This window comes from Oncorhynchus nerka, unplaced genomic scaffold (genome assembly GCF_034236695.1).
Source record: "Oncorhynchus nerka isolate Pitt River unplaced genomic scaffold, Oner_Uvic_2.0 unplaced_scaffold_21___fragment_4___debris, whole genome shotgun sequence".
Taxonomy (NCBI): Eukaryota; Metazoa; Chordata; class Actinopteri; order Salmoniformes; family Salmonidae; genus Oncorhynchus; species Oncorhynchus nerka.
In genome coordinates this window covers 80001-105000 of record NW_027040336.1, presented here as the reverse complement: position 1 = coordinate 105000, position 25000 = coordinate 80001, and the positions used below count along the sequence as shown (strand labels likewise).

The window sequence follows — 25000 nt, the reverse complement described above, 5'->3', positions numbered from 1 at the left end:
ACTACTCCAGTCTGGTTTCCTCTATATGAGAGAGCAGCATGGTTGACTAGAATCTAGAACACGTCTCCATTCTGGTTTCCTCTATATGAGAGAGCAGCATGGCTGACTAGAATCTAGAACACTTCTCCAGTCTGGTTTCCTCTATATGAGAGAGCAGCATGGCTGACTAGAATCTAGAACACTTATCCAGTCTGGTTTCCTCTATATGAGAGAGCAGCATGGTTGACTGGAACACTTCTCCTCTATCGTTATGTCCCAAATTGAACCCTATTCCCTATATAGTGCACTACTTTAGTCCAGAGCCCTATGGCACCCTATTCCCTATATAGTGCACTACTTTAGACCAGAGCCCTATGGCACCCTATTCCCTATATAGTGCACTACTTTAGACCAGAGCCCTATGGAACCCTATTCCCTATATAGTGCACTACTTTAGACCAGAGCCCTATGGCACCCTATTCCCTATATAGTGCACTACTTTAGACCAGAGCCCTATGGAACCCTATTCCCTATATAGTGCACTACTTTAGACCAGAGCCCTATGGAACCCTATTCCCTATATAGTGCACTACTTTAGACCAGAGCCCTATGGCACCCTATTCCCTATATAGTGCACTACTTTAGACCAGAGCCCTATGGAACCCTATTCCCTATATAGTGCACTACTTTAGACCAGAGCCCTATGGAACCCTATTCCCTATATAGTGCACTACTTTAGACCAGAGCCCTATGGCACCATATTCCCTATATAGTACACTACCTTTGAGCAGAATCAAAAGGGAATAGAGAATAGGGTTACATTCAGAACAAGAACAACAGTTGGAGAGGGAGGAGACACAGGCAACATCCAACAGAATGTACCCGAAAGCCAAAATGCCCTAATGAGTTTAGGGATCATGATTAGTATTACCACATAGCTGCATAATACTGTGGTGAGATGGTAGCTTACACACACACACACACACACGCACACGCACACGCACACACACGCGCACGCACGCACGCACGCGCACACACACACACACACACACACACACACACACACACACACACTCACATGCACACACGCGCACACACACACACACACACACACACACACACACACACACACACACACACACACACACTCACACGAACTCACGCGCACACACACACACACACACACACACACACACACTGCATATATATATTAGGGACAGAGGATTTTTAGGAACAAACTCAGACCAGAACACAATTACAGCAGAGGAACAGAGAGTAAACAACACAGTGGATTTTTAAAAAATGGGAAAGCAGACCCCTTGACGTTTTCAACATTTTGTTAGGTTACAGCCTTATTCTAAAATGGATTCAATTGCTTTTTTTCCATCAATCTACACAAAATACCCCCATAATGACAAAGGAAAAAAATAGTTTTTTAGACATTTGTGTCTATTTATTATATATCAAAAACTCAAATATGACATAAATTAAATAAGCATTCAGATCCTTCACTAAGTTCTTTGTTGAAGCCAGTACCGTTGGCAGCAATTACAGCCTTGAGTCTTCTTGTTTATGATTCTACAAGCTTGGCACACCTGTTTTTGGGGAGTTTCTCCCATTCTTCTCTGCAGATCCTCTCAAGATCTGTCAGGTTGGATGGGGAGCGTCGCTGCACAGCTATTTTCAGGTCTCTCCAGATGTAACATCGGGTTCATGTCCGGTCTCTGGCTGGGCCACTCAAGGACATTAAGAGACTTGTCTCTAAGCAACTCCTGTGTTGTCTTGGCTGTGTGCTTAGGGTAATTGTCCTGTTGGAAGGTGAACCTTTGCCCCAGTCAGAGGTCCTGAGCGCTCTGGAGCAGGTTTTCATCAAGGATCTCTCTGTACTTGGCTCCGTTCATCTTTCTCTCCATCCTGACTAGTCTCCCAGTCCCCACCGTTGAAAAACATCCCCACATCATAATTGTACCACCACTAATGGTGGTAGATTTACCAGGGATGGTGCCAGGTTTCCTCCAGACGCGATGCTTGGCATTCAGGCCAAAGAGTTCAATCTTGGTTTCATCAGACCATCTTGTTTCTCATAGTCTGAGAGTCTTTAGGTGCCTTTTGGCAAATTCCAAGCGAGCTGTCATCTGCCTTTTACTGAGGAAAGGCTTCCGTCTGGCCACTCGACCATAAAGGCCTGATTGGTGGAGTGCTGCAGAGATGGTTGTCCTTCTGGAAGGTTCTCTAATCTCCACAGAAGAACTCTGGAGCTCTGCCGGAGTGACCATCGGCTTCTTGGTCACCTCCCTGACCAAGGCCCTTCTCCCCCGATTGCTCAGTTTGGCCGGGCGGCCAGCTCTAGGAAGAGTCTTGGTGGTTCCAAACTTCTTTGAAATGTTTTGGTACCCTTCCCCAGATCTGTGCCTCAACAAAATCCTGTCTCAGAACTACGGCCATTACCTTCGATCACATGGCTTGTTTTTTGGTTCTGACCTGCACTGTCAACTGTGGGATCTTATATAGACAGGTGTGTGCCTTTCCAAATCATGTCCAATCAAATGAATTTACCACGGGTGGACTCTGATCAAGTTGTAGAAACATCTCAAGGAGGATCAATGGAAACAGGTTGCACCTGAGCTCAATTTTGAGTCTCATAGGTTCCTCCTTCAAAAGTTGCGTCATACTGTGGCACTGCTGCAGCATTCTGTGGCGCGTCCTTTAATTTTCAGCCATTTTTTTTCTGTTACTGACAGTTATTGATAATTTGACCACCAGCGGGGATCTTTGAGAAGCATTTGATAATATTCTGTATTGAATATATATATATATACAAGATAATTTAAAACCTTTTTTTTTTTTGTAATAACATAGTATATGTGGATTGATTTTTAATAAAGTTGGCCTAATTCATTTGATTAAATATTATGGTGTTTCTATTCAGAGAAAAACGAAACCTTCAGGGTTTACGCTGTACAACGTGACGGTCGGAAGTAGGTTACAGGATTGGAGGATTCTAAATGGTTTGCCTTTATACGACAACTTTGTTCCAATATTTCTGTAAATCAGTGATATTTTTTCCCATAGTAATTCGCTATGGATCCATAACTAAATCAACATCTGCATTTTGAAAGAGTATTTCTTTAATCATTATTTTATTAACGAAATATGTGTATTTGTTTATTAGGCTACTGTGAAGTCTAGAATACAGTACATACTGTAGTAAACATGGGAATAATTCCTTACATAAGGGAGAACAGGCCATGTCTGTACTACAGAATGCAGGGCACGCAGGAGACCGGTGTTATTGCTGCTTTAGGGGTTCTAGATTGTTACCTGGTTGGTGGAAGTTTGGGGATCTAGAATGTTACCTAGTTAGTGGAAGTTAAGTGTTCTAGAATGTTACCTGGCCTGTTGGTTGGGGGAAGTTAGGTTAGGTATTCTAGAATGTCACTTAGTTTGTGGCATTTAGGTGTTCTAGACTGTTACTTGGTTGGTGGAATTGAGGTGTTCTAGAATGTTACCTGGTTGGTGGAAGTTAGGTGTTCTAGAATGAGCTGATCAAGGGGTCGAACATGTAGATATTAGCAGACGTTCACTGTCTGATGAACAGGCCGTGGAAACTTTATTGCTGGCGAAAGTGTCCATAACCAGAGGTAATTAAACTGTTCTGTGCTCTTCTTCTCTCTCCATCTCTGTCTGTCTCGTTGTACATGGAACCTGGCTCAAATGCATTCATAAAAAAAAAAACTTAAAATGGCAGCTGCTAATTTTCAGATTTACACCACATTAACACAGCCATTTTCACTGGACTATCTGTTGCTATCTGTTTGCTGCCAAGTCTTGATTTCCCTGGGGGTTAGCCTGGCAATAACCAAGTGGTGAGACACATAGCCCTCTATATTTAAATGTTTCAGGTACACTCTGATAGGTGTCTGCGTCAAATACAGTATCTTCTATTGACATTATCTTCTACTGTTTGTCCTCATGTGTCTGTTTTTCAGCATAAAGTACTCTGGAGCCACTTAGTGTGGACACCAGGTGAGACCACACACACACACAATAACAGTCTCTCTTCTTCACGTCATCCCTCTCCCCTTCTCTCTAAATCCTCTAGGCTATATCAGCTGTGTTGGTGAACCCCTCCTGCTTCTGAACTGGCTGACACAGAGGGCACAGCATGGTCAGAGGTGAGAGGTCACTTGGTTGGGTCAACAGGAAGTATTATTAAAGAGATGCTTTACATTGAAATACAGATAGAGATGTAGTAGTCCCAGAGTTAATGATCCCAGGTCAGTTTATATTATACAGGAAGTATTATTAAAGAGATGCTTTACATTGAAATACAGATAGAGATGTAGTAGTCTCAGAGTTAATGATCCCAGGTCAGTTTATATTATACAGGAAGTATTATTAAAGAGATGCAGTAGTCCCCGAGTTACTGATCCAAGGTCAGTTTTGCATTTCAACTCCTGATGATTATGATGACTGACCGTGTTAGAATTTAAAAAACCAAGGCTTAATCATGCTTTCTCTCTCTATGTATCTGTCTCTCGTCTGCAGGTGTGTTTTGATGTGAGAGAGGAAGCCAGTCCCATCTTCGCCACCTCACCCGCTCTTAAGATAACCTTCGGGCCCAAGGCTGGTTAGGAGACACCGCTAGAGCCAATGTAATTGTGATGAACTGAGAAAATATTAGGGTAGCACTGTAATGAATTAATCATATGCTGTCTGCCGCTGTTCTTACCTCTTTCCCTTTCTGTCTTCTACACCTCTCTCCCCACCTCGTCTTTCTGTCTTCTACACCTCTCTCCCCACCTTGTCTTTCTGTCTTCTACACCTCTCTCCCCACCTCGTCTTTCTGTCTTCTACACCTCTCTCCCCACCTCGTCTTTCTGTCTTCTACACCTCTCTCCCCACATCGTCTTTCTGTCTTCTACACCTCTCTCCCCACCTCGTCTTTCTGTCTTCTACACCTCTCTCCCCACCTCGTCTTTCTGTCTTCTACACCTCTCTCCCCACCTCGTCTTTCTGTCTTCTACACCTCTCTCCCCACCTCGTCTTTCTGTCTTCTACACCTCTCTCCCCACCTCGTCTTTCTGTCTTCTACAACTCTCTCCCCACCTCGTCTTTCTGTCTTCTACACCTCTCTCCCCACCTCGTCTTTCTGTCTTCTACACCTCTCTCCCCACCTCGTCTTTCTGTCTTCTACACCTCTCTCCCCACCTCGTCTTTCTGTCTTCTACACCTCTCAACCCACCTCGTCTTTCTTCCTCGCTTTATAATGCACAACATATGTGCATTGAAGTACAGATTGAACTTGTATTTATATTTATATTATAATTATCATAATTATAATGTATTATGTATTTATAACACCTGAATAATGAACTTCTTTCAATAAAGCGTTTCAAATTCTCCACTGGTTGAAATTAAGTATCTCATTGAAATACTATCCTGTGTCCTCAGATTAATGCAGATGGAGGGTGTACTTATTTTCCACCATAATTTGCAAATAAATTTATTAAAAATCCTACAATGTGATTTTATGGATTTTATTTCCTCATTTTGTCTGTCATAGTTGAAGTGCACCTATGATGAAAATTACAGGCCTCTCTCATATTTTTAAGTGGGAGAACTTGCACAATTGGTGGCTGACTAAATACTTTTTTGCCCCACTGTATATGTAGGGCTTGAATCCTTGCATCCGACTTGCCACAATAAAGTTATTATACTCTACTCAATCCATTGGCTTCATTAATGTCATTCAGACTTGAAGTTGATACAACAACTATGATTTCTGAGGTTCATAAATTGGTATGAATATTAGTTCAGAACCTAACAATTTAGGGTCCATACACAGACCAGCTAGCTACACATCCATAGGCATACAGTTATTTTTATCCTCCACTACACATTAAGCAAGTAAAGCGTTAGTTAGCGTTGCAAGGCAAGCTAACACAATTGTACATTTAATTTGCAGTAAATGCTTTAGCTAGCTAGATTCTTTACATCCAATCTTTCACAAGATGACAGCCTGGTTTGCTGGTTTTCTCAGGAGTCCCTAAAACATTAAACAACACGAATTACAAATGTATTATCATGTCAATACACTGTCAATCTAGCTGGCTAATGTTAGCTAGACAGATAACTTGCTAAATAGCGATTTTCATGAATGAACTTTATGACAAAAGAATATGCACAAACGTTTGTCTCTACATTAACTAACATATTCCTCTCAATTGTTCATGTTTTGCATGACTCATTATAACGTTATAACTACTTACATTTGGTCCGCCCGTGATGTTTTGTCAGCCATCTTCACCCAGGGACGGGTGGCTCGCGTCATAATCGTCATTGGAACCACTCGATATGATTGGTCATATAAAAACCTTGGGACCCAAGCGCATAATGAGTGCTCTAACTCCCCCTTGTGGTGGTCTGGAGCAATGACGCCGTGACGCTGGGTACCTCTAAGTCCCGCCGGTGTAAACTTGCAACTTTTAAAGGAAGAACCACTATAGCAAAGGGTCTGAATACTTATGTAAATAAGGTATTTCTGTTTTTAGTGTTTAATACATTTGCAAAAATGTCTAAAAACCTGTTTTCACTTTGTCATTATGGGGTATTGTGATGTCATTATGGGGTATTGTGATGTCATTATGGGGTATTGTGATGTCATTATGGGGTATTGTGTGTAGATTACAGAGGATTTTTATTTATTTAATCTATTTTAGAATAAGTATGTAATGTATCAAAATGTGGAAAAAGTCAAGGGGTCCAAAACGTTCAGAAGGCATGGTATAGTGAATTAGGTGCTATTCGGGATGCCAACAATAATAACAATAATTCACTATATGCTAGAGACTAAGGGGAAGACGAACAGAGTGGAGACTGACAGGAAGAAGAAGAACAGAGTAGAGACTGACAGGAAGAAGAACAGAGTAGAGACTGACAGGAAGAAGAAGAGAGTAGAGACTGACAGCAAGAAGAAGAGAGAGTAGAGACTGACAGGAAGAAGAAGAGAGAGTAGAGACTGACAGGAAGAAGAAGAGAGTAGAGACTGACAGGAAGAAGAAGAGAGTAGAGACTGACAGCAAGAAGAAGAGAGAGTAGAGACTGAGGGGAAGACGAACAGAGTGGAGACTGACAGGAAGAAGAAGAGAGAGTAGAGACTGACAGGAAGAAGAACAGAGTAGAGACTGACAGGAAGAAGAACAGAGTAGAGACTGACAGGAAGAAGAACAGAGTAGAGACTGACAGGAAGAAGAAGAGAGAGTAGAGACTGACAGGAAGAAGAAGAGAGTAGAGACTGACAGGAAGAAGAAGAGAGTAGAGACTGACAGCAAGAAGAAGAGAGAGTAGAGACTGACAGGAAGAAGAAGAGAGTAGAGACTGACAGGAAGAAGAAGAGAGAGTAGAGACTAACAGGAAGAAGAAGAGAGAGTAGAGACTGACAGGAAGAAGAAGAGAGAGTAGAGACTGACAGGAAGAAGAAGAGAGTAGAGACTGACAGGAAGAAGAAGAGAGTAGAGACTGACAGCAAGAAGAAGAGAGAGTAGAGACTGAGGGGAAGACGAACAGAGTGGAGACTGACAGGAAGAAGAAGAGAGAGTAGAGACTGACAGGAAGAAGAACATAGTAGAGACTGACAGGAAGAAGAACAGAGTAGAGACTGACAGGAAGAAGAACAGAGTAGAGACTAACAGGAAGATGAACAGAGTAGAGACTGACAGGAAGAAGAACAGAGTAGAGACTGACAGGAAGAAGAACAGAGTAGAGACTGACAGGAAGAAGAAGAGAGAGTAGAGACTGACAGGAAGAAGAAGAGAGTAGTGACTGACAGGAAGAAGAAGAGAGAGTAGAGACTAACAGGAAGACGAACAGAGTAGAGACTGACAGGAAGAAGAAGAGAGTAGAGACTGACAGGAAGAAGAACAGAGTAGAGACTGACAGGAAGATGAACAGAGTAGAGACTGACAGGAAGAAGAAGAGAGAGTAGAGACTGACAGGAAGAAGAACAGAGTAGAGACTGACAGGAAGATGAACAGAGTAGAGACTGACAGGAAGATGAACAGAGTAGAGACTGACAGGAAGAAGAACAGAGTAGATCAGTTAAGCCCCAGTCAATCCTAGACATGCCAGGCAAGGCTCCTGTTGAATGATACTGGTATTATGTATTTTATTAGGATCACCATTAGCTGTTGCAAAAGCAGCAGCTACTCTTCCTGGAATCAACACAAAACATGAAACATGAAACATAATACAGAACATTAATAGACAAGAACAGCTCAAGGACAGAACTACATCAAATAAGTGTGGGCACACGTAGCCTACATATCAATACAAACACACAAACTATCTAGGTCAAATAGAGGAGAGGCGTTGTGCTGCGAGGTGTTGCTTAATCTGTTTTTTTAAACCAGGTTTGATGTTGTCACGTTCTGACCTTAGTTCTTTTATTATGTCTTTGTTTTAGTTTGGTCAGGGCGTGAGTTGGGGTGGGTAGTCTGTTTTAGTTTGGTCAGGGCGTGAGTCGGGGTGGGTAGTCTATGTTCTTTTATTATGTCTTTGTTTTAGTTTGGTCAGGGCGTGAGTTGGGGTGGGTAGTCTATGTTCTTTTATTATGTCTTTGTTTTAGTTTGGTCAGGGCGTGAGTTGGGGTGGGTAGTCTATGTTCTTTTATTATGTCTTTGTTTTAGTTTGGTCAGGGCGTGAGTTGGCGTGGGTAGTCTGTTTTAGTTTGGTCAGGGCGTGAGTTGGGGTGGGTAGTCTGTTTTAGTTTGGTCAGGGCGTGAGTTGGGGTGGGTAGTCTGTTTTAGTTTGGTCAGGGCGTGAGTTGGGGTGGGTAGTCTGTTTTAGTTTGGTCAGGGCGTGAGTTGGCGTGGGTAGTCTGTTTTAGTTTGGTCAGGGCGTGAGTTGGGGTGGGTAGTCTGTTTTAGTTTGGTCAGGGCGTGAGTTGGGGTGGGTAGTCTATGTTCTTTTTTCTATGTTGTGGTTTTCTGTTTGGCCTGGTATGGTTCTCAATCAGAGGCAGGTGTCGTTCGTTCGTGGTCTCTGATTGAGAATCATACTTAGGTAGTCTTTTCTCACCTGTGTTTTGTGGGTTAATATTTTCTGTTTTGTGTTTTTTCGTCACCTTACAGAACTGTTTCGGTTTCATTTCATTCTCTTTGTTATTGTGTTTAGTGTTCTGAGTTTAATAAATATCATCATGAACACAAACCACGCTGCACTTTGGTCCTCACCTTCTTCCACCACAGACGATCGTTACAGATTTTGAGTTCCATGCAATAATACGGTGCATTCAGAAAGTATTCAGACCCCTTGACTTTTTCCACATTTTGTTACGTTACAGCCTTATTTTAACATGGATTCTGTAAATGTTTTTCTTCATCAATCTACACACAATACCCCATAATGACCAAGCAAAAACAGGTTTTTAAGACATTTTTGCAAATTTGTAAAAAATTAAAAACAGAAATACCTTATTTACATAACTATTCAGACCCTTTTGCTATGAGACTCTAAATTCAGCTCAAGTGCATCCGGTTTCCATTGATCATACTTGAGATGTTTCTACAACTTGAGTCTACCAGCAATGTGTAATTTCACCTAACAGATATGGGAGTTTATCAATGTTTGATTGGTTTTTCAAATCCTTTGTGAGTCTGTGTGATCCGTGGGAAATATGTGTCTCTAATGTGGTTACACATTTGGCTGGAAGTTAGGAAGTGTAGTTCAGGTTCCACCTCATTTTGTGGGCAGTGGGCACATAGCCTGTCATCTTTCGAGAGCCAGGTCTGCCTATGGCATAATCCAACATAATCCAGGTAGATTAAGGAATTCCCCAGGGCAGCTGTCTAGGCCCCATACTTTTAAAAATCTTTACTAACGACGTGCCATTGGCCTTGAGTAAAGCCAGTGTGTCTATGTATGTGGATGACTCAATACTATACACGTCAGCTACTACAGTGACTGAAATGACAGCAACACTCAACAAAGAGCTGCAGTTAGTTTCAAAATGGGTGGCAAGGAAGAAATTAGTCCTAAATATTTCAAAAACTAAAAGCATTGTATTTGGGACAAATAATTGTAAACCCTAAATCTCATCTAAATATTATAATGAATAATGTGGAAATTGAGCAAGTTGAGGTGACTAAACTGCTTGGAGTAACCCTGAAATGTAAACTGTCATGGTTAAAACATATTGATACAACAGTAGCTAAAATGGGGAGAAGTCTGTCCATAAGAAAACTCTGCGCTGTCTTCTTAACAACACCATCAACAAGGCCGGTCCTACAGGCCCTGGTTTTGTCGCACCTGGACTACTGTTCAGTCGTGTGGACAGGTGCCACAAAGTGGGGCTCAGAACAGGGCAGCACAGCTGGCACTTGGATGAACACAGAGAAAAAACATGAATAATATGCATGTCAGTCTCTCCTTTCTCAAAGTGGAGGAGAGATTGACTTCTTCACTACTTGTTTTTGTAAGAAGTGTTGACAAGCTGAATGAACCGAGTTGTCTGTGTTTAAACTACTAGCACACAGCTCAGACAGCTGTTCATACCCCACAAGACATGCCACCAGAGGTCTCTTCACAGTACCCAAGTCCAGAACAGACTATGTGAAATGCACAGTACTACTGTACATAGAACAATGACTACATGGAACTCTATTCCACATCAGGTAACTGATGCAGGCAGTGGAATCAGATTTAAAAAGCAGATAAAAAGACACCTTATGGAACAGCAGGGATTGTGAAGAGACACACACACACAGGTACAGACGGACGGATCCGCACACAAACGCTACACACACGGACATTGAAATAACGTCGAATGGTGGTTTTATACATTTAGTACTGTAGATATGTAGTGGTGTAGTAATGTTATATGATGTACTGTTTTATCTTTTGATTTACAAGTAATGTAAGTGCCTTAATGTGTTTGGACCCCAGGAATAGTAGCTGCTGCCTTGATAGGAACTAATGGGGATCCATAATAAACCCCCAGGATGAGTAGCTGCTGCCTTGGCAGGAACTAATGGGGATCCATAATAAACCCCAGGAAGAGTAGCTGCTGCCTTGGCAGGAACTAATGGGGATCCTTAATAAACCCCAGGATGAGTAGCTGCTGCCTTGGCAGGAACTAATGGGAATCCATAATGAACCCCAGGAAGAGTAGCTGCTGCCTTGGCAGGAACTAATGGGAATCCATAATAAACACTAGGAAGAGTAGCTGCTGCCTTGGCAGGAACTAATTGGGATCCATAATAAACACTAGGAAGAGTAGCTGCTGCCTTGGCAGAAACTATTGGGGAGCCTTAATAAACCCCAGGAAGAGTAGCTGCTGCCTTGGCAGAAACTATTGGGGATCCTTAATAAACCTCAGGAGGAGTAGATGCTGCCTTGGCAGGAACTAATGTGGATCCATAATAGACCCCAGGTAGAGTAGCTGCTGCCTTAGCAGGAACTAATGTGGATCCATAATAGACCCCAGGTAGAGTAGCTGCTGCTTTGCCAGGAACTAATGTGGATCCATAATAGACCCCAGGTAGAGTAGCTGCTGCTTTGCCAGGAACTAATGGTGATCCTTAATAAATACAAATACAAATACAAATGGCAAGGCTATGCTCACTGAGTCTGTACATAGTCACAGATCTTAATGTTGGGTCAGTCACAGTGGTCAGGTATTATTCCACTGTGTACTCTCTGTTTAGGGCCAGATATCATTCCAATTTGCTCTGTTTTATTTAGTTGATTCTTTCCAGTGTGTCAAATAGTTATCTTTTTGCTTTCTCATAATTTGGTTTGATCTAATTGTTGCTCTAATTGTTGCTGTCCCCAGCCTCTGTGGGGTGTGTTTGTGTTTGTGAACAGAGCCCCAGGACCAGCTTGCTGAGGGGACTCTTCTCCAGGTTAATCTCTCTGTAGGGTCTGTTTGTGTTTGTGAACAGAGCCCCAGGACCAGCTTGCTGAGGGGACTCTTCTCCAGGTTAATCTCTCTGTAGGGTCTGTTTGTGTTTGTGAACAGAGCCCCAGGACCAGCTTGCTGAGGGGACTCTTCTCCAGGTTCATCTCTCTGTAGGGTCTGTTTGTGTTTGTGAACAGAGCCCCAGGACCAGCTTGCTGAGGGGACTCTTCTCCAGGTTCATCTCTCTGTAGGGTCTGTTTGTGTTTGTGAACAGAGCCCCAGGACCAGGTTGCTGAGGGGACTCTTCTCCAGGTTCATCTCTCTGTAGGGTCTGTTTGTGTTTGTGAACAGAGCCCCAGGACCAGGTTGCTGAGGGGACTCTTCTCCAGGTTCATCTCTCTGTAGGTGAGGGCTTTGTGGTGGAATGTGTGGGCATCACTTCCTTTTAGGTGGTTGTAGAATTTAACAGCTCTTTTATGGATTTTGATACCTAGCAGGTATAGTTCTAATTTTGCTCTGCATGAATTGTTTGGGAAATATGCGTCGTGCACCAAGTACATATTTTAGCAGAATTCTGCATGCAGAGTCTCAATTGGGTGTTTGTCCCATTTAGTGAATTATTGGTTGGTGAGTGGACCCCAGACCTCACAACCATAAAAGGCAATGGATTCTATAACTGGTTGAAGTATTTTTAGCCAGGTTATCATTGGTATGCCAAATGTTATGCTCCTTGTGATGGCAGAGAAGGCTCTTCTTGCCTTGTCTCTCAGATCGTTCACAGCTTTGTGGAAGTTACCTGTGGCACTGATGTTTAGGTCGAGGTATGTGTAGTTTTTTTTTCTGTGCTCTAGGTCAACCGTATCTAGATGGAATTTGTATTTGTTGTCCTGGCAACTGGAACTTTTTTTTTTGGAACACCTTTATTTTTTGTCTTACTGAGATTTACTGTCAGGGCCCAGGTCTGTCAGGGCCCAGGTCTGTCAGGGCCCAGGTCTGACAGAATCTGTGCAGAAGATCTAGGTGCTGCTGTAGGCCCTCCTTGGTTGGGGACAGAAGCACCAGATCATCAGCAAACAGTAGACATTTGACTTCATATTCGAATAGGGTGAGGCCAGGTGCTGCAGACTGTTCTAGTGCCCTCGTCAATTCGTTGATATATATGTTGAAGAGGATGAGGCTTAAGCTGCATCCCTGTCTAACCCCTCGGCCCTGTGGGAAGACGTGTGTGTTTTTTGCCAATTTTAACCGCACATTTGTTGTTTGTGTACATGGAGGTTGTATGTTTTTCCCCCAACACCACTTTCCATCAGTTTGTATAGCAGACCCTGGTGCCAAATTGAGTCAAAAGCTTTTTTTAAATCAACAAAGCATGAGAAGACTTTGCCTTTGTTTTGGTTTGTTTGTTTGTCCATTAGGGCGTGCAGGGTGAATATGTGGTCTGTCGTACGGTAATTTGGTAAAAAGCCAATTTGACATTGGCTCAGTACATTGTTTTCACTGAGGAAATGTACAAGTCTGCTGTTATTGTAATGCAGAGGATTTTCCCAAGGTTACTGTTGACGTATATCCATCGGTAGTTATTGGGGTCGGTTTCTGTTGATGCATATTATTGTTATTGCGGTCAAGTTTGTCTCCACTTTTGTTGATTGGGGTGATCAGTCCTTGGTTCCAAATATTGGGGGAAGATGCCAGAGCTAAGGATGATGTTAAAAAGTTTTAGTATAGCCAATTGGAATTTGTGGTCTGTATATTTTATCATTTAATTGAGGATACCATCAACACCACAAGTCTTTTTGGGTTTATAATTTGTCCTGTAGTTCAAAACCAGAAATACAGATAAAATTTTAAAAAATTAGTTATTGGGGTCAAATTTGTCTCCACTTTTAGTCCCTGGTTCCAAATATTGGGGAAGATGCCAGTGCCAAGAATGATGTTAAAGAGTTTAAGTTAGGCAAATGGGAATTTGTGGTCTATATATTGTATTATTTTATTTAGGATACAACCAACACCACAGGCCTTATTGGGTTGGAGGGTTTGTATTTTGTCCAGTAGTTCAGTCTCTCTCTGTCTCTCTCTCTCTATATCTATCTTTCTATTTTCTCAATCTCTCTGCCTCTCCCTCTTTATCTCTCTCTCTCTCTCTCTCTCTCTCTTTCTGTGTTTCTGTCTCTCTCCCTGCTTTTCACTCTCTCTCCATATCTCTCTCTACCCCTCTCTCTCCGTCTGTCTATCTCCCTGCCCCCCTCTCTCTCCCTCCTCTTCTAGCTCTGGGTGTCTCTCCCTCCCTTCCCCTCTCTCTCTCTCTCTCTCTCTCTCTCTCTCCCCTCCCTTCCACTCTCCTCATCAGCCCTATACTGATAGCTCTATTTCTGACTGCTCCAGACCTTGGACAGTGAGGCGTCCTGTTTTAATGGTGTGCGGCTGCGTGCAGCACCGGGGACAGTGTGTGTCTGTGTGAGATATTAAAATGGATGAGGAGGGAGACATATGCTTCCATTCCATAAATAAGCCACTGGAGCCACTAGAAGATACTGGGACACACAGACATCTCTTCTCTATACTGGGACACACAGACATCTCTTCTCTATACTGGGACACACAGACATCTCTTCTCTATACTGGGACACAACAGAGAGAGGGAGAGAGAGAGAGAGAGAGAGGGGGAGAGAGAGAGAGAGAGGGAGAGGGAGAGAGATTTACAGAGAGAGAGAGAGAGAGGGGGAGAGAGAGAGAGAGAGATTTAGAGAGGGAGAGAGAGGGAGGGAGAGAGATTTAGATTTAGAGAGAGAGGGAGAGGGAGAGGGAGGGAGAGAGATTTAGAGAGAGAGAGAGAGGGGGGGGAGAGAGAGAGAGAGAGAGAGAGAGAGAGAGAGAGAGAGAGATTTGAGGGAAATATGTCTCTCTAATATGGTCATACATTGGGCAGGAGGTTAGGAAGTGCATCTCAGTTCCCACCTCATTTTGTGGGCAGTGAGCATATAGCCTGTCTTCTCTTGAGAGCCATGTCTGCCTACGGCGGCCTTTCTCAGTAGCAAGGCTATGCTCACTGAGTTTGTACACAGTCAAAGCTTTCCTTAAGTTTGAGTCAGTCACAGTGGTCAGGTATTCTGCCGCTGTGTACTCTCTGTGTAGGGCCAAATAGCATTCTAGTTTGCTCTGTTTTTTTGTTAATTCTTTCTAATGTGTCAAGTAATTGTCTTTTTGTTTTCTCATGATTTGATTGTGTCTAAATATGCTGCTGTCCTGGGGTTCTGTAGGGTGTGTTTGTGTTTGTGAACAGAGCCCCAGGACCAGCTTGCTTAGGTGACTCTTCTCCAGGTTCATCTCTCTGTAGGTGATGGCTTTGTTATGGAAGGTTTGGGAATCGCTTCCTTTTAGGTGGTTGTAGAATTTAACGGCTCTTTTCTGGATTTTGATAATTAGTGGGTATCGGCCTAATTCTGCTCTGCATGCATTATTTGGTGTTCTACGTTGTACACGGAGGATATTTTTGCAGAATTCTGCATGCAGATGATCTCTTTCTCTCTTTCTCTCTTTCCCTCCCTCCCTCCCTCCCTCCCTCCCTCCCTCCCTCCAGAAGATGTATTGTAGAACTGCTGAGGTATGTCTAATTTTACTGGCTGTCTACCAGCTACATTACTAAGCTACAGCCTCCTTCTCTCTGCCTTGCTGACCACACCTCTTCCTCCCTCCTCCCTCTCCCTCTCCCCTCTACCACCTCCCTCTCTCTCTCCCTCCCACCTCCCTCTCCCATACTCCTCTACCACCTCCCTATCTTCCTCCCTCTCCGTCTCCCCTCTAACACCTCCCTCCCTCTCTCGTTCCCTCGTCCCTCTCCCCTCTAACACCTCCCTCTCCCTCTCTGCCTCCCTCGCTCTCTCTCCCTCCTCCCTCTCCCATTCCCATCTACCACCTCGCTCTCTCTCCCTCCTCTCTCTCCCTCTCCCATACCCATCTACCACCTCCCTCTCTCCCGCTCTCCCTCCCTCCTCCTTCTCCCATACCCCTCTCTCCATCCCTCTCTCCCTCCCTCACTCCTCGATCCCCACAGGGGACACCACAGGGGACACCACAGGGGACGCCATAGGGGACACCACAGGGGACACCATAGGGGACACCATAGGGGACACCACAGGGGACACCACAGGGGACACCATATGGGGACACCACAGGGGACACCATAGGGGACACCACAGGGGACACCACAGGGGACACCATAGGGGACACCACAGGGGACACCATAGGGGACACCATAGGGGACACCACAGGGGACACCACAGGGGACACCACAGGGGACACCACAGGAGACACCATAGGGGACACCACAGGGGACACCATAGGGGACACCACAGGGGACACCACAGGGGACACCATAGGGGACACCACAGGGGACACCACAGGGGACACCATAACCACAGGGGACACCACAACCACAGGGGACACCATAGGGGACACCACAACCACAGGGGACACCACAACCACAGGGACACCATAGGGGACACCACAACCACAGGGGACACCACAGGGGACACCACAGGGGACACCATAGGGGACACCACAGGGGACACCACAGGGGACACCACAGGGGACACCACAGGGGACACCATAGGGGACACCACAGGGGACACCACAGGGGACACCATAGGGGACACCACAACCACAGGGGACACCACAGGGGACACCACAGGGGACACCATAGGGGACACCACAGGGGACACCACAGGGGACACCATAGGGGACACCACAGGGGACACCACAGGGGACACCACAGGGGACACCATAGGGGACACCACAGGGGACACCATAGGGGACACCACAGGGGACACCACAGGGGACACCACAGGGGACACCACAGGGGACACCACAGGGGACACCCAGCTGGATGGTGCTATGGATAAAAGTGTCTGCTAAATGAAAATTTAAAAATAAATCTAATATAAAATCTAAATCTAAATCTAATAACCCTCAATACCCACATGGTTAACAGGCTCAGACAGTTACACACACACCTCAATACCCACATGGTTAACAGGCTCAGACAGTTACACACACACCTCAATACCCACATGGTTAACAGGCTCAGACAGTTACACACACACACCTCAATACCCACATGGGCTCAGACAGTTACACACACCTCAATACCCACATGGTTAACAGGCTCAGACAGTTACACCATCAATACCCACATGGTTAACAGGCTCAGACAGTTACACACACACACCTCAATACCCACATGGTTAACAGGCTCAGACAGTTACACACACACCTCAATACCCACATGGTTAACAGGCTCAGACAGTTACACATACACACACACACCTCAATACCCACATGGTTAACAGGCTCAGACAGTTACACACACACACCTCAATACCCACATGGTTAACAGGCTCAGACAGTTACACAACCAGGCTCAGACAGTTACACACACACACCTCACCCACATGGTTAACAGGCTCAGACAGTTACACACACACACCCTCAATACCCACATGGTTAACAGGCTCAGACAGTTACACACACACACCTCAATACCCACATGGTTAACAGGCTCAGACAGTTACACACCCCACATGGTTAACAGGCTCAGACAGTTACAGGTTAACAGGCTCACAGTTACACACACACACCTCAATACCCACATGGTTAACAGGCTCAGACAGTTACACACAATACCCACATGGTTAACAGGCTCAGACAGTTACACACACACATGGTTAACAGGCTCAATACCCACATGGTTAACAGGCTCAGACAGTTACACACACACACACACAATACCCACATGGTTAACAGGCTCAGACAGTTACACACACCTCAATACCCACATGGTTAACAGGCTCAGACAGTTACACACACCTCAATACCCACATGGTTAACAGGCTCAGACAGTTACACAGACACACACCTCAATACCCACATGGTTAACAGGCTCAGACAGTTACACACAACACACAATACCCACATGGTTAACAGGCTCAGACAGTTACACACACACAATACCCACATGGTTAACAGGCTCAGACAGTTACACCACACCTCAATACCCACATGGTTAACAGGACAGTTACACACACACACCTCAATACCCACATGGTTAACAGGCTCAGACAGTTACACACACACACCTCAATACCCACATGGTTAACAGGCTCACAGTTACACAATACCCACATGGTTAACAGGCTCAGACAGTTACACACACACCTCAATACCCACATGGTTAACAGGCTCAGACAGTTACACACAGGTTAACAGGCTCAGACAGGACATGGTTAACAGGGACAGTTACACATACACACACACCTCACCCACATGGTTAACAGGCTCAGGACACCACACACACCTCAATACCCACATGGTTAACAGGCTCAGACAGTTACACATACACACACACCTCAGGGGACAGTTACACATACACACACACACACACCTCAATACCCACATGGTTAACAGGCTCAGACAGTTACACATACACACACACCTCAATACCCACATGGTTAACAGGCCTGACAGTTACACACACACACCTCAATACCCACATGGTTAACAGGGGACACACACACACAGGGGACACACACACACACACACACACACACACACACACACCTCAATACCCACATGGTTAACAGGCTCAGACACACACACACACACACACACACACCACACCTCAATACCCACATGGTTACAGGCTCAGACAGTTACACACACACACACACACACCTCAATACCCACATGGTTAACAGGCTCAGACAGTTACACACACACACCTCAATACCCACATGGTTAACAGGGGGTTACACACACACACAATACCACATGGTTAACAGGCTCAGACAGTTACACCACACACCCACAGGCTCAATACCCACATGGGGCTCACAGTTACCACACACACACCTCAATACCCACATGGTTAACAGGCTCACAGTTACACACAGGTTAACAGGACAGTTACACACACACACCTCAATACCCACATGGGGCTCAGACAGTTACACACAGGTTAACAGGCTCACAGTTACACACACACCTCAATACCCACATGGTTAACAGGCTCACAGTTACACACACCACAATACCCACATGGGGACACCAGACAGTTACACATACACACACACCTCAATACCCACATGGTTAACAGGCTCAGACAGTTACACACAGGGGCTCACACACATACACACACACCTCAATACCCACATGGTTAACAGGCTCAGACAGTTACACATACACACACACACACACCTCAATACCCACATGGTTAACAGGCTCAGACAGTTACACACACACACACCTCAATACCCACATGGTTAACAGGCTCAGACAGTTACCACAGGCTCAGACAGTTACACACACACACCTCAATACCCACATGGTTGGGCTCAGACAGTTACACACACACACCTCAATACCCACATGGTTAACAGGCTCAGACAGTTACACACACACACCTCAATACCCACATGGTTAACAGGCTCTTACACAGACACACCTCAATACCCACATGGTTAACAGGCTTTACACACACACACACACCTCAATACCCACATGGTTAACAGGCTCAGACAGTTACACAGACACACCTCAATACCCACATGGTTAACAGGCTCAGACAGTTACACATACACACACACACACACCTAACAGGCTCACAGTTACACACACACCCTCAATACCCACATGGTTAACAGGCTCAGACAGTTACACACACACACCTCAATACCCACATGGTTAACAGGCTCAGACAGTTACACACACACACCTCAATACCCACATGGTTAACAGGCTCAGACAGTTACACACACACACCTCAATACCCACATGGTTAACAGGCTCAGACAGTTACACACACACACCTCAATACCCACATGGTTTACAACAGGCTCCCAGGTTACAGGCTTACACACACACACCTCAATACCCACATGGTTAACAGGCTCAGACAGTTACACACACACACCTCAATACACATGGTTAACAGGCTCAGACAGTTACACACACACACCTCAATACCCACATGGTTAACAGGCTCAGACAGTTACACACACACACCTCAATACCCACATGGTTAACAGGCTCAGACAGTTACACACACACACCTCAATACCCACATGGTTAACAGGCTCAGACAGTTACACACACACCTCAATACCCACATGGTTAACAGGCTCAGACAGTTACACACACACACCTCAATACCCACATGGTTAACAGGCTCAGACAGTTACACACACACCTCAATACCCACATGGTTAACAGGCTCAGACAGTTACACACACACACCTCAATACCCACATGGTTAACAGGCTCAGACAGTTACACATACACCTCAATACCCACATGGTTAACAGGCTCAGACAGTTACACATACACACCTCAATACCCACATGGTTAACAGGCTCAGACAGTTACACACACACACACCTCAATACCCACATGGTTAACAGGCTCAGACAGTTACACACACACACCTCAATACCCACATGGTTAACAGGCTCAGACAGTTACACACACACACCTCAATACCCACATGGTTAACAGGCTCAGACAGTTACACACACACACACCTCAATACCCACATGGTTAACAGGCTCAGACAGTTACACACACACCTCAATACCCACATGGTTAACAGGCTCAGACAGTTACACACACACACACCTCAATACCCACATGGTTAACAGGCTCAGACAGTTACACACACACACACCTCAATACCCACATGGTTAACAGGCTCAGACAGTTACACACACACACCTCAATACCCACATGGTTAACAGGCTCAGACAGTTACACACACACACCTCAATACCCACATGGTTAACAGGCTCAGACAGTTACACACACACACCTCAATACCCACATGGTTAACAGGCTCAGACAGTTACACACACACACCTCAATACCCACATGGTTAACAGGCTCAGACAGTTACACACACACACCTCAATACCCACATGGTTAACAGGCTCAGACAGTTACACACACACACCTCAATACCCACATGGTTAACAGGCTCACAGTTACACACACACACACCTCAATACCCACATGGTTAACAGGCTCAGACAGTTACACACACACCTCAATACCCACATGGTTAACCTCAATACCCACATGGTTAACAGGCTCAGACAGTTACACACACATGGTTAACAGGCCTCAATAATACCCACATGGTTAACAGGCTCAGACAGTTACACACACACCTCAATACCCACATGGTTAACAGGCTCAGACAGTTACACACACACACCTCAATACCCACATGGTTAACAGGCTCAGACAGTTACACACACACACCTCAATACCCACATGGTTAACAGGCTCAGACAGTTACACACACACACCTCAATACCCACATGGTTAACAGGCTCAGACAGTTACACACACACACCTCAATACCCACATGGTTAACAGGCTCAGACAGTTACACACACACACCTCAATACCCACATGGTTAACAGGCTCAGACAGTTACACACACACACCTCAATACCCACATGGTTAACAGGCTCAGACAGTTACACACACACACCAATACCCACATGGTTAACAGGCTCAACAGTTACACACACACACCTCAATACCCACATGGTTAACAGGCTCAGACAGTTACACACACACACCTCAATACCCACATGGTTAACAGGCTCAGACAGTTACACACACACACCTCAATACCCACATGGTTAACAGGCTCAGACAGTTACACACACACACCTCAATACCCACATGGTTAACAGGCTCAGACAGTTACACACACACACCTCAATACCCACATGGTTAACAGGCTCAGACAGTTACACACACACCCTCAATACCCACATGGTTAACAGGCTCAGACAGTTACACACACACACCTCAATACCCACATGGTTAACAGGCTCAGACAGTTACACACACACCTCAATACCCACATGGTTAACAGGCTCAGACAGTTACACACACACACCTCAATACCCACATGGTTAACAGGCTCAGACAGTTACACACACACCTCAATACCCACATGGTTAACAGGCTCAGACAGTTACACACACACACCTCAATACCCACATGGTTAACAGGCTCAGACAGTTACACACACACACCTCAATACCCACATGGTTAACAGGCTCAGACAGTTACACATACACACACACACACACCTCAATACCCACATGGTTAACAGGCTCAGACAGTTACACATACACACACCTCAATACCCACATGGTTAACAGGCTCAGACAGTTACACACACACACCTCAATACCCACATGGTTAACAGGCTCAGACAGTTACACACACACACACACACACACACACACACACACACCTCAATACCCACATGGTTAACAGGCTCAGACAGTTACACATACACACCCACACACACACACACACACACACCTCAATACCCACATGGTTAACAGGCTCAGACAGTTACACATACACACACCTCAATACCCACATGGTTAACAGGCTCAGACAGTTACACACACACACCTCAATACCCACATGGTTAACAGGCTCAGACAGTTACACATACACACACACCTCAATACCCACATGGTTAACAGGCTCAGACAGTTACACATACACACACACCTCAATACCCACATGGTTAACAGGCTCAGACAGTTACATACACACACCTCAATACCCACATGGTTAACAGGCTCAGACAGTTGGCTACAACTGACCCAAAAACACCAGGCGCCTACACACACACACAGACACACACAGACACACAGACACACACACACACACACACACACACACCTCAATACCCACATGGTTAACAGGCTCAGACAGTTGGCTCGGTTTCTAGTCAGGGTTAATGTAATATTGTTCACACATATACACACACATACACACACACCCACAGACACACACACACACACACACACACACACACAGACTCACACGGACACACACAGACACACAGACACACACACACACACACACACACACACACACGGACTCACACGGACACACATGGACACACACACACACACACACACAGACTCACACGGACACACACACACACACACACACACACACACACACACACACACACACACACACACACACACACACACACACACAACACACACACACACACACGGACTCACACGGACACCCACAGACACACACACACACACACACACACACACACACACACACACACACACACACACAGACTCACAAGGACACACACAGACACACAGACACACACACACACACACACACACACACACACACACACACACACACACACACACACACACACACACACACAGACACACACACACACACACACACACACACACACACACACACACACACACACATAGTGTAAAGTATCCCCCCCCCCAGACTGGATCAGACACAGGAAGTATGTGAGTTAGCCAGAGTGTTAAGTCAGGATTATTTAAGCTTGACTAACACTATTAGTTGGCCAGAGTGTTAAATCAGGATTATTTAAGCTTGACTAACATCAGAGTGTTAAATCAGGATTATTTAAGCTTGACTAACACTATTAGTTGGCCAGAGTGTTAAGTCAGGATTATTTAAGCTTGACTAACACTATTAGTTGACCAAAGTGTTAAATCAGGATTATTTAAGCTTGACTAACACTATTAGTTGGCCAGAGTGTTAAGTCAGGATTATTTAAGCTTGACTAACACTATTAGTTGGCCAAAGTGTTAAATCAGGATTATTTAAGCTTGACTAACACTATTAGTTGGCCAGAGTGTTAAATCAGGATTATTTAAACTTGACTAACACTATTAGTTGACCAAAGTGTTAAATCAGGATTATTTAAGCTTGACTAACACTATTAGTTGGCCAGAGTGTTAAGTCAGGATTATTTAAGCTTGACTAACACTATTAGTTGGCCAAAGTGTTAAGTCAGGATTATTTAAGCTTGACTAACACTATTAGTTGGCCAGAGTGTTAAGTCAGGATTATTTAAGCTTGACTAACACTATTAGTTGACCAAAGTGTTAAATCAGGATTATTTAAGCTTGACTAACACTATTAGTTGGCCAGAGTGTTAAGTCAGGATTATTTAAGCTTGACTAACACTATTAGTTGACCAAAGTGTTAAATCAGGATTATTTAAGCTTGACTAACACTATTAGTTGGCCAGAGTGTTAAGTCAGGATTATTTAAGCTTGACTAACACTATTAGTTGGCCAGAGAAACCCAACGCCCACATCCAGAATGATTGATTCACGGCAGCAGGGCGGTGGCCAGCACATCTTCTAATGGAGTTATATATTTTCGGCTCCTGCTATTATGAGATATGCTAAATTCACTTAAAGAGAAATATAGCCCTCTCCCCTCTACCACCTCCCTCTCTTCCTCCCTCTCTTCCTCTCCCCTCTACCACCTCCCTCTCTACCTCCCTCTCCCTCTCCTCTCTCCCCTCTACCACCTCCCTCTCTTCCTCCCTCCTCCCTCTCCCTCTCCCTCTCCCCTCTACCACCTCCCTCCCTCTCTCTCTCCCCCACCTCCCTCTCCCAAACTCCTCTACCACCTCCCTATCTTCCTCCCTATCTTCCTCCCTCCCACCTCCCTCTCCCAAACTCTCTACCACCTCCCTCTCTTCCCCCCCTCCTTCTCCCCTCTACCCCCCCCCCCCCACACACACACACACAGAGGGAGAGGGACACACACACACACACACACACACACACACACACACACAGAGGGAGAGGGACACACACACACACACACACAGTGTAAAGTAGTGTAACACAGGAGGGCTATAATGTGGGTTAACCCAAAACTAAAATCTCATGTCATCTGGTCAGATGTAGTCTGTCCATCTTATACTGTTAGAGATGGCACTTCAGATTGAAGGACATATTGAGGAGAGAGAGGTGGACATATTGGGGAGAGAAATGTGGACATATTGAGGAGAGAGAAAGGTGGACATATTGAGGAGAGAGAAAGGTGGACATATTGAGGAGAGAGAAAGGTGGACATATTGAGGAGAGAGAGAGGTGGACATATTGGGGAGAGAGAAAGGTGGACATATTGGGGAGAGAGAAAGGTGGCCAATCTCATGCCCCCATTCTCATCAACGGGGGCTGTAGTGGGGAGCAGGTTGAGAGCTTCAAGTTCCTTGGT

The 25000-nt window shown here is 45.0% G+C and overlaps 1 pseudogene; it reads right to left on the bottom strand.

The window, feature by feature from the left end:
* The window catches only part of LOC115125107 (junctophilin-1-like), a 110741-nt pseudogene that overhangs the window by 54740 nt on the left and 31001 nt on the right, over nt 1-25000 (bottom strand).